The sequence below is a fragment of the Lactuca sativa genome, chromosome 4 (assembly GCF_002870075.4).
Source record: "Lactuca sativa cultivar Salinas chromosome 4, Lsat_Salinas_v11, whole genome shotgun sequence".
NCBI lineage: Eukaryota > Viridiplantae > Streptophyta > Magnoliopsida > Asterales > Asteraceae > Lactuca > Lactuca sativa.
Window position 1 is genome coordinate 317,825,687 of NC_056626.2, and position 10,814 is coordinate 317,836,500.

A 10,814-nucleotide genomic window follows, 5' to 3' on the forward strand; every position below is an offset into this window, starting at 1 on the left:
GCAGATATCCCGGAAACCTGGAAGTTGCGATAAGATAAACTCTGAGAAGAGTGGATGAGGAGATTTGAATTTCCGAGTGACGGAACCCTATACTTATAGACTTAACCTAAATCAAGAAAACTCAGAACCACCGGAAGAGTAGTTGCAGAAGATGCTCGCACTACTTAGGCACTTCGTCCACACTGTTACTGACAAGTAGTGCCTAGGACACCCCGCCTACTCATGTGGAAGAAGTCACCTTCGCCCTGTAGACGATAGACTGCATTTTCCAAAGTGAATAATGCCAAGAACCACAGGATAACCTCCATAGCCAAGAATACTTGAATAAGTACGAAAGTAGGTGGCGTTAAGCCTTATAACCCAGATCCCGAAGAGATTATAGACTTGACACCAGTCTAGGTGTAAATCGATGGGTTATACAAGATCACGCGCTTTCTGCACCTGAAATAAATCGACACCTTAGAGGATAGGGAATATCTTGTAGATTCATTGGACTACTAGGTGTTCCAAGAATACTATCTCACACAGAAATAGTAGAACCACCTCCCGAGATAGTCCAACACTTCAGAAAATCTCTAAGGACTGAGTTAGCCCTAAGAAGAGATTGCTATTCATGAAATAGCGAAGCAAGCAAGAGCATGATTCTTTCTTGTTAGGAATCATATTGTGAAAGCGTCAACTAGACGATGATGAGAAGTTAAAAAACTTTCTAAACAATCGTCTGGTAAGACCCTATCTCACCGACCCTAAGAGCTTCCTTTAGAAACATCTCAAGAATCAGAAGTGCAGGTTCATTTTCCACTAGGTTGAGATAGGTATCCTGCAACAAATAGATACCCGTAGACATCCAATTCATCCAATGATCCAGGAAACCTCTGAAGGCCAGTCAGCAAGAAACACGAATCCAAGGATAACTCAAGCCTTCTATGAACCAACCCGGGAACTACACCCTCAGTAAGAGAGAAGTTTTAGAACTTCAAAATGGAGATCACGCCAGTAATGATCTCACCATAGAAGTACATTATGGTCTAAGTACTGAAAAGCTCTATCTTCCAGAGAGCTTAGGACCATTCGAGATCCTTTATAAGAATGGGTCCAACCCTCGTCAGACCACGACTACTCTCAAAATCCCATAAGTTTCGCCCCGAATCAATCCACGTCCTAGACTTGAAGAGTGCTTGCCCGACCTAACTCTCTAAATCCCACCTGTCTTGATAGATATCATTGGGAACCCTAACTTCGTAAAGGAACCTGTAGGAATCGTAAACCGAGCAATCAAGTGAACGAAACGAAATCCGCATACCGTTAAGTGAAGGTTTGTTGGAATGCCAACCAAAGGCCGAAGTTCACTTGGGAGCGCAAGGACCAACTAAATAGGAAGTACCCTCATCTCTCTACTCGATTGTTCATGCCTAGTTCCTTGCCAAAACCCTAATTTTGGGACGAAATTCCCTCTAACGTGGGGATGATGTGACAACCTCAAATATATCCCGTCACAATAAACCCTCTTCCGTTAATGAAGCTCGCTTTATTAAATTGTTCCGTTAACCTCTTGGATTAGGTTAATTAAATTGAGATTTTTATTATGACTTCATGAGTGCCTAAGCGATTTAGAAACACGTGAAACACCCTGAATTTTCCCTTGAAAAATTTTAGTTACAATCAAGTCAAATTATGACCATTTAATCGGGTACGACCATAAGCGCCATTTAACGTCGGTATCGGGTACATTTCCTCCGGGCTACAAACTCAACCCCTATATAGGGATTGAGTGGTCACATTGAAGCCTTTCCTACTCTTAACACCCTCTCTCTACAAAGCCGATTTTGATCCAAAAATGCCTCTTTCAAGCTCCAAACAAGTAAGTGATCTATCCTAACTTGTTGTTTAGCTCATTTAACATGCAAATTCGTGTTTAGAACTTCCAAAAGTAGCAAAATCTTGTGTTTACGGCCCAAGAACACTCTTGGACCGCAAACACCCATAAGTGGGGTGTTGAAGCCCCAAAACCCTTCCGAATGCCTTCTAGTGCTTAGCTATGACTTAAGGACTTGCATGTATGAGCTTAGAACCCCAAAATCATATCATATGGAGAGTAAACATGAGTTTAATGCCTAAGAACACTCTTGGACCGTAAACCCCTCTTCATGGGCCGTGAACACCTTTTAAGGTGTTAAATTTGCACTTAAACACCTCCTATGGCTTAGGCTAATGTCTAGAATCAACCACCATTGAAGTAGGGACCTTAAAAAATAAAGAAACCATGACCATGAGAGGTTACAGCTGTAAACCCCCCAAGGATTGCTCCCTGGGCCGTAAACTCCCTTAAGGAGGTCAAATGATGCCCTAACTTCCCTATATGGCTTGGAATAATACATAGCACCTTGTATTCTTTCATTTAAGACCTTAAAACATGAAGTGAGGAGACAAGTAAGAGTTTGCAGCCGTAAACTCTGTGTTTATAGCCATAAACTCCCATAAATGGTCCCTTTGAGGACTTAGTCACTTCCTATGCCCTAGAATTGAACCTAGCCTAATTCCACAAGTGTTGTAAGACCTTTAAACATCCAAGAACACACCACCCAGGATTTTACGGCCGTAAACTCATGGGGATATGGTCATTGGGCCGAAATCTCCTTTTAGAGTTTACTCTTGAAGAGTAAACTCCCTAACTAGGCCATAAACCCCCTTATTGCAACCCATTAGCCTCCTAGCACTTGACCAAAGTGTTTTTCTGCACATTAGGATGCTTATACGTGTTTAATTAGTGTTATAATCACTAATTATATGTAAACATATGTGTTCATATGTTATTAGGTCATTAAGTGTGTTCAAGTCTTTACTTAACACCGAGCACCCAACCGACACCTCCATCCGATCCACTTACAGCAGGTGTGTTCATACCCCTGAATTAACCTTTTAAATGATTTTAACTGCTTTTATAGGGGGAATACAAGTTGATCTATATAGTTATTAGATAAACCACATGTGATTAACAACTATATAGCAAAATAGATTTTGCATGTTAAACTGTTTATCCAGCTTAAAGATTTCCAAATCATGTTTTCAAATCTTATTAAAATATGAATATCCCTTTTTAGATCATTAAAGGTTATCCAAAGTTTTTCAAAGTTTGTTTATTTAAGAGACATCCAGTCGAAATTTCTTATCAAAGGTTTTCTTCACTTAAACTGTTTCATAAAAATCATTTTCAAAGCCGTGTATGAAAGGTTTTTTAAAGGATTCCAAAGATTCTCAAAACTTATTTTACAAAATGACATCAAGTCGTAAATTTCTGATGTATGAAAGTTTTCCAAAGGTTTAATGAAAGTTTTCTTCTATGCTTTTAATTAGTTAAATGCATGCCTATATTTGTATAGTTATATAAACAATATTTAAAGGACTTAGGAAGGCTAGTTCGCCCTATTTCCTTTTCCTCGTTGGGATGTGGTCTGGTGGGTATCGGTTATCCGTCCGAAGGTCGTTTAAACAATAGTTATATATCATGTATACATGTATAGACATAAAGGTTTCCATCGACCAGTTCATTTCCCTTGGGTAGCAAGGGCATCCTTCTATTCATCATTCATAGACCAGAAACATTAGTAACTATTATAGGAATAGTTAGGAGATTCTATTTACTCTTTCCGGTATGGAGAATTCCAAAGGAGTCAGTTCATTCATGAGTCTATATCATTATTCTAGTACTTATAATAGAATTCAAAATACAAGATGCATCTTCAAGACACAAATTTCCCCATTGTCAAGTTGGTAACCAGAGTCTCCTGGAGGGAGAGCAGACATTGTGTGTATAGATCTATACGGGACTGACACTCCCACACCCTGACTGCTAGCTACAGTCCCCGGCCTACCAAGCCAACGGGTGACAAATGTCACATTCATTCCGACGCTTGCAGGGCGTCAAGTATTCTATTGTCAATTAGTATGGTTACGAGTATCTCCATGTTTACCTTATAATTCATGGCCTTAAGGTAACAAGAATTAACACAGTATTTTTGAAACAACCCACTTTGGATTACCGGATGTTTTAGACTTTGCTAGCTATGTCGTTCATTCGATACTGTCTGGAGTCTGTGCTTCCTTTTATTTGACTGAGCCAGGGGTATCATTCATTCGATACTCATCTTGAGTCTATGATTTCTTTTGCCTTAGTCAGCAGTATTACTTTTGAGGCATAGGTTATTTTTCCCCTAGTATTTTTACTAGTGATATTCTCATATTTTCTTTAAAGTCAATACCATATTTTGGTAATGATAGTATTTTGGGGAAAATTACTCCTAAAAACATAAGTCTGTCGGGTCTTGGTAGAAGACTGCTTTTATTTAGAAAATATAGGATTTCCGGGAAAGAATTCTAATACTTAGTAAATTCTAAACTACTATTTTCATAAAGTTATTTTGAATAAAAATGCGTATTTATACAAATGACACTAAATAGTTATGGACTCACCAGCATTATAAAATGCTGATTCTCGCTTTCAAAATAACTTGTATTATCAGGTCAGCGATAGACATGTACATCCCGGGAGCTTTTGTGAAGACAGCCTAGTACCGAGCTGCATCTATATTATTCCTTGTATTACTTTGATGTTGCTATGAAATATAAACTATGTAAAATTATTACTATTAATGCAATTGTTGTTGTACTTTGATTACTATACTGCATATGTTGTGATACTTAACATGACGTCATCCACCCCAGAACGTTTCCGCCGTTCCGATTTTGGGGTGTGACAGGAGGAGTCTCCAGAGAGAGTTTTTAGAGTGAATATTGGGGTAACGAACAATTTAATCACAACCATACTATTTATAGTAAGAAGGCGCGTCACACCTACTTACCAGGTCCGCCGTGCTGCCCCCTGTGTTAGGTAGTTTGGGTGGAGCCAGGTCAGCCATGTGTCACTCTTTGGGCCTCCAATGCTAGGTAAAATCACAGATCTTCTAACAATCGTATCTCTTACATATGAGCTTCGTTCTTGATGTTTTTTATATCCACGCGTAGATATCGACGAGTAAAATTGATAACTCTTTCATATGGACTCTGTTCTTGAATCTCTTTATATCAACATAATCATATCGAAAAGATCTTCAACTCCTGTTTAGATTCGTGTTTCCTAAAAAGTGACCGATCTTAATTTTGGTTTCTGTGTCGTACACTACTGCGCTGAAACTTCTAACAATCATAACTTCCTCATACGAATTTAGATTTTGATGTTCTCTATATGCACACTCTCGGTTGTACAATTTCTATGATTTTCGTTTATATTTCTTAGTATAAAAAACAACCTATCTAAAAGTCACTTTTTATGATACGCAGAGCCGTGTTGGTTTACTCGTGAAACTTTGAAGAAGAATAACTTCTTCATATGAAGTCAGATATAAGCGTTCTATATATTTACAAATATTTTATTCATGTTTTCTACATATTGATTATGATTATTTTGGCTTAAAAGTAATACATTTCTACTTCATATTTCTTAATAATTGCTTCATATTGCAATCTACAAAGTAGTAAACCCAAACCCAACCTGAAACCAACGGGTTCGGTGTCTCGTTTTTTCCTAGGTTGGTTTCGGGTTTAAACCTATTCTAACAGACCTAAGCTTATTCCCTTAAAAATGAAAGGCTTTTGTTATAGATAAGGAAGTATACCGTTAGTTATATGCATCCTTTGATGTGTGACTCTCCAAAAGGAGTTGATAGATAAGAGGAATGTCTTCTTATATATACTATTGTCACAAGCGATGGGTTTTTAACATCCAGCGATATGGGATGGGTCTGTTGAATGTTGGCAAGTAAAATAAAATAAAATAAAATGTCTTCTTATTTATACTATTGTTACAAGACATGGGTTTTTAGCATGATGTGGGATGGATTGGTTCAAAAATGGCAAGTAAAATAAAATAAAATTAAATGGGTTGGACAAGAATCGAACTCATATAGTTAGGGCTATCAAATCGGGTAGTCGTGTCGTGTTTTTGTCTTACATGACACGACACGACAAGGTTTTGTATAATACGAACATGACACGACACGATGTCGTGTTTTTTTCATTAACACGAAAACGAACCAATTTAAACACGACAACACGACAAATATAATATTACATAAGTATTAGTGTATTTCGTTCATACTTAAATATATATAACACGAAAAACACGACAACCAAATGCTTAATCTCGTCAATTTCGTGTCGATTTATGAACATGAACACGACACGAAACGGCATCGTGTTTTTTAATCTTGACAAGAAAACGACACGAGGACGAATTCAAATTTTGATTTCATCCCGATTTCGTTTCGTGTATTTTTGTCGTGTCGTGTCATAAATTGACACCCCTACGTATAGTCCACCTCTCCTATGTAAATAATCTAATGCAATACCATCATATCGTGCCAAAAATTGTTATGACATCTCATGCAATTAAAATATAAACATATATAGTTCACGTAATACATAAATTGTATAAAATGGGTCTGGTTCGGTATTGCTTAGTTTTTACATTTTAAAATCGAAACCGAACCCATTTATTTAGTTTTAAATAAAAAATACAAACCCTAACTGTTGGTTTTGTTTTTGTTTTTGTTTTGGCTCACCCTTAGTAAATATCAATGATTTCTAAATAACAAGGTCTATATATAAAACACTTTTGACTTAAACTTGTTCTAAATTAAACTTATCTAAGGCATTGTTACCTTTACTATATAGATAATATTCACATATCCCAACTTTAAGAAAGTGATATTTGAAGGCAAATAATGTAGTTTATTTGAGATATGTAAATCTTCTTTATATATACAAGATTCCTTAAGATATTTCATTAAGTTGTAGAAAATAATTGTTAAGGAACTATATAATGTGATGTATGACTTCCTTTCTAATGAATGTCTAAAATTTAGCATAAGATACTAACTCAACTTTATTAATAACTATGGTAGTTATAAATTATATATTACATGTTAAAACATAATTGAGAAATCTTTGTTAAAATTTTGAATATAAAGTTGAGAAACAAACCAGTAATACCATCTAAAGCCTTAGTGATAATAAAGGATGAATGAAATCTTACTTGATATGATTTACTTTCTATTCGGTAGATATGTACTCCTTTTATTTCTTTGGGATAACACCTCTAACACTATCACTTGTACTTTGATTACAAATACCAACTAATGAGTGGAGAAAACATTGTCTTTATAAGATTTTATATGGAAAGGCTCCACCCATATTTTATTTAATGTTTTGTGGATTTGAAGCTTATGTTGGAAAAAAGCTTCTAGACCAAATTTTACTAATTATATATTTGTAGAATACATCAAAAGGTTGTTTAGACAATTATGTACAAACCCACCATGAATAAGTTTTCTTATTCCTCTAAAAATTTAATTAGCAGAAAGCAAACTTTTAATGACAAAGCAAGTAGGAGGCATATGAAACTTGAAGCAGCTCAAGAACCATAGCATGATGTAGTAAGAGTTGGAACTAATTTCAATAAGGAATTTTTGAACAAGAATAATGACTATTCATAAACAGAAAATATTCATATTAATGGTAGAAATCATCTATGATTTGATAATTGTCAGATCTCTAACTAATGAGTTCTTCTTGATGGTTTCTGGCAAATCCATCAACTACCAAAATGCTATATCAGATCTTTAATATGATAAATTAATTAGAGGCATGAATATGAGATGCAATCCATATATTATAATCAAGTATGGGTTTGATTAAACCTCCACCCTATAGTAAGGCTAAAAGGAGTAAGTGATTCTTCTAGAAAGAATACATAACATGGACATCTATACACATTTAAGCATGACTTGTTATAAAATGATTTTATCATAATCATGACTTTGACTATGGTCCTTATTATACTCATATCATTGAATATAATCAAACTTTTTCACTAGTTGCTATGATTAGATCAACATGGATATTATTTACTATCAATTCATATTCTTAATATGAGATATAGCAAATAGATTTAAAGAAAGTCCGCTTTTGCTCAATAAACATCTAGTTAAAGATATCTATATAGCTTAGCTCGGAGGTTTTCTTAATCCTAGTTATCCTTCCAAAATGTATAAACCTTTAGATCCATTTGGGGATGTATAAAGCATCCAACTCAAGTTTATAATCATCATTTTAATATTAAAATACAAGGTGTGCTTTTATATCAAAATGAAGATAACATTTATGTTTACTAAGAACTAGCGGGTGCATAGTGATATTCTTGACTTGTATGAGTAACACACACTTTATCATGATAAATTACATTCTGACCATGCTAGGATTCTTCACCTTGACTCGGAATGAGTTTCTATGATGAAAGACTTAGGAAGGAAAAGATACATTCTCGGAATGTACAATCTATATATATATATATATATATATATATATATATATATATATATATATATAATGAATGTAAAAAGTATTATATCGGGGAGTACTGAGGTGGTACTCAAGACGATGAAGAAGATCCAACAGGTTCGGAGTAGACTCCAGACGGCCCAGAGTCGGCAGAAAAGCTACGCCGAAGGACGTCGATCAGACCTGGAGTTTCAGGTAGGAGATATGGTCCTACTGAAGGTGTCACGATGGAAAGGTTTCATCCAGTTCAGGAAGTGGGACAAGTTGGGCCCCAGATACGTTGTTTTTTTCATGGTATTAGCCCGGGTGGGCCGGGTTGCATATCGATTGGATCTGTGTAAGGTCTTTGATGGAAGGATCTTCACCAATGATCAATCAAACATAAGAAAACAAAGAAGAAATGGAGTAGAAGATGAATGAAACTGAGCTTGCATACGATTAATCACTTGAAATCATCTGATACAATTCAGGGCCGAAAACTGATGAAAGTACAATTGTGTTTAACTCTGACAACCTGACATCTATATATACTTACTAGGACCGAAAACAGTTTTCGGTTTGAAGACCGAAAACTGGTTTTCGGTCACACCTTGACCAAAAACTTTCCTAGACCGAAAACATTAAGCATACACAAAACAACTCCAAAATACATTGACAAATGCCCTAACTCATCCATACATAGATGCCTAGCCCAAACCTTATAGATATTGGCCCTTCAATCTCCCCCTTGGTTTGGGACTAGCATGATTTAGTCTTTATCAACCACCATCATGTCTAACCTTCCCATAGCTCCATTCCACATCACCTTGTCAATAATATCAGCAACCATGGTAGTGTATTCCTTAGCAGCAGACTCAAAAATGTCTTCAGCCACCACGATCTGATGAATGTCCCACTTTCCAAATTGTAGCAGATCCCTCTTGTCATAAAGATGAATGCATCCATTTTTTTAAGTTTGATGACAGCAGAAGCTGTAGTTTCATCAAACACCTAATATTGCATGGATTGTAAAGATCCATATGAATGGTCTTGAGGGATAGGAATCTGCTTTACTGGATTAGTAGCGGGCCACATCACCGTCCAAAGTGGCTGATTGGTTTTAGGATCAATGACATTTCGGTATACCTTGATGATCGACTTAGCAGTCTTCATTGAGGGAAAGCCCTTTGCCACTTGACCTTCCAAAAATAACCGGAACTGAGTCGCCTTGGGTTCATTTGTTGGGTTTAAGAAAGGAGCTTTAGACAATTTCGTAAGATCAACCCTGGTATAAGAATTGAAGTCATTAGCATCTTTATATAATTATGTATTTCCACTCTTCCTTCTGACAATCTACATCTTTAGAGGGTCATGGAATCCCCAAGATAATATCCCAGACCTATCACCATAAACGTCTCTGAAGCGATTTTCTCCAAGATCCGTAGAAGTGATGTTTTGTTGATCCACGGGAGCATTCTGATCCGAGCTCCCCTTGAACAGAAATTGACCCTTCTCAGCAGACTTGGCCAGTTTAGCACGCTTTAATGCCACGACACTTGGAGCCTGTGCTGGTTCTTTGTTAAAATGATTGACAACTGTGGTTGTTCTTGTGGGAGGTGGAACTACGGTAGCGTCTTGTTTGGGAAGATAGACTCTTGGCTCAGTGACGGATGATTTGAATTTGTCACCGAATTCTTCTTCCAGCTTCTTCTCCAAATCATAGTAGCTGGCGGTCAACAAACCAAAATGTGTCTGAAGATCAGTAATTTGCTTTGTTTTCTGAGCTTTATCTTCAAGAAGATTAGCAACTTGAATATTGAGATTGGCGTTCTCAGTTTGAAGGTCTGCAACCTTGATATCAAGCTCGATATTTTTCTGGTTAAGCACACTAATCTCCTTTCTCAGCTCGGGCATTGAGATGTCATCATCTCCAGATATATCTTCCTCAATTGATGGCTGGGCCAAATGAATAGCTATTCTTTCAGAGACAGTATCATGAGAAGGCCTTGGAGGAGGCAATCTCAGGCTAGCAGAAGAGCCACCGACTTCAAAGATAGAGCTGGGATTTTCTTGAATGGGCACGGATGAAGTTGGAGAAAATGTTGTAGATGGAGGAGTCTTTGTGGTTTCAAATGGGTCAGGAAAAATTAGTCTCACCATTGGATCAATTCTGCGTCTTTTCATCGGGGATTGGGATGTCAGGTCGAACTGGGTATCACTTGTGATTGGCTCGGATGTAGGAACCACATTATCAAGGGGAGGAATCCCTGATGATGTGTCTATATGAGACGAAGAATCAGCCGCTTGAACGGTAACTGGAGGCTCAACTTCTCGATTGTTAGCTTTCTCCCTTGTCTCCGATGTTAAATTGGCACCTTCATCGATATCATTGAGGAAGTCATCGAGGTCTTCATTTGGCAAAGGGTGCTCAAGTCCAGTAA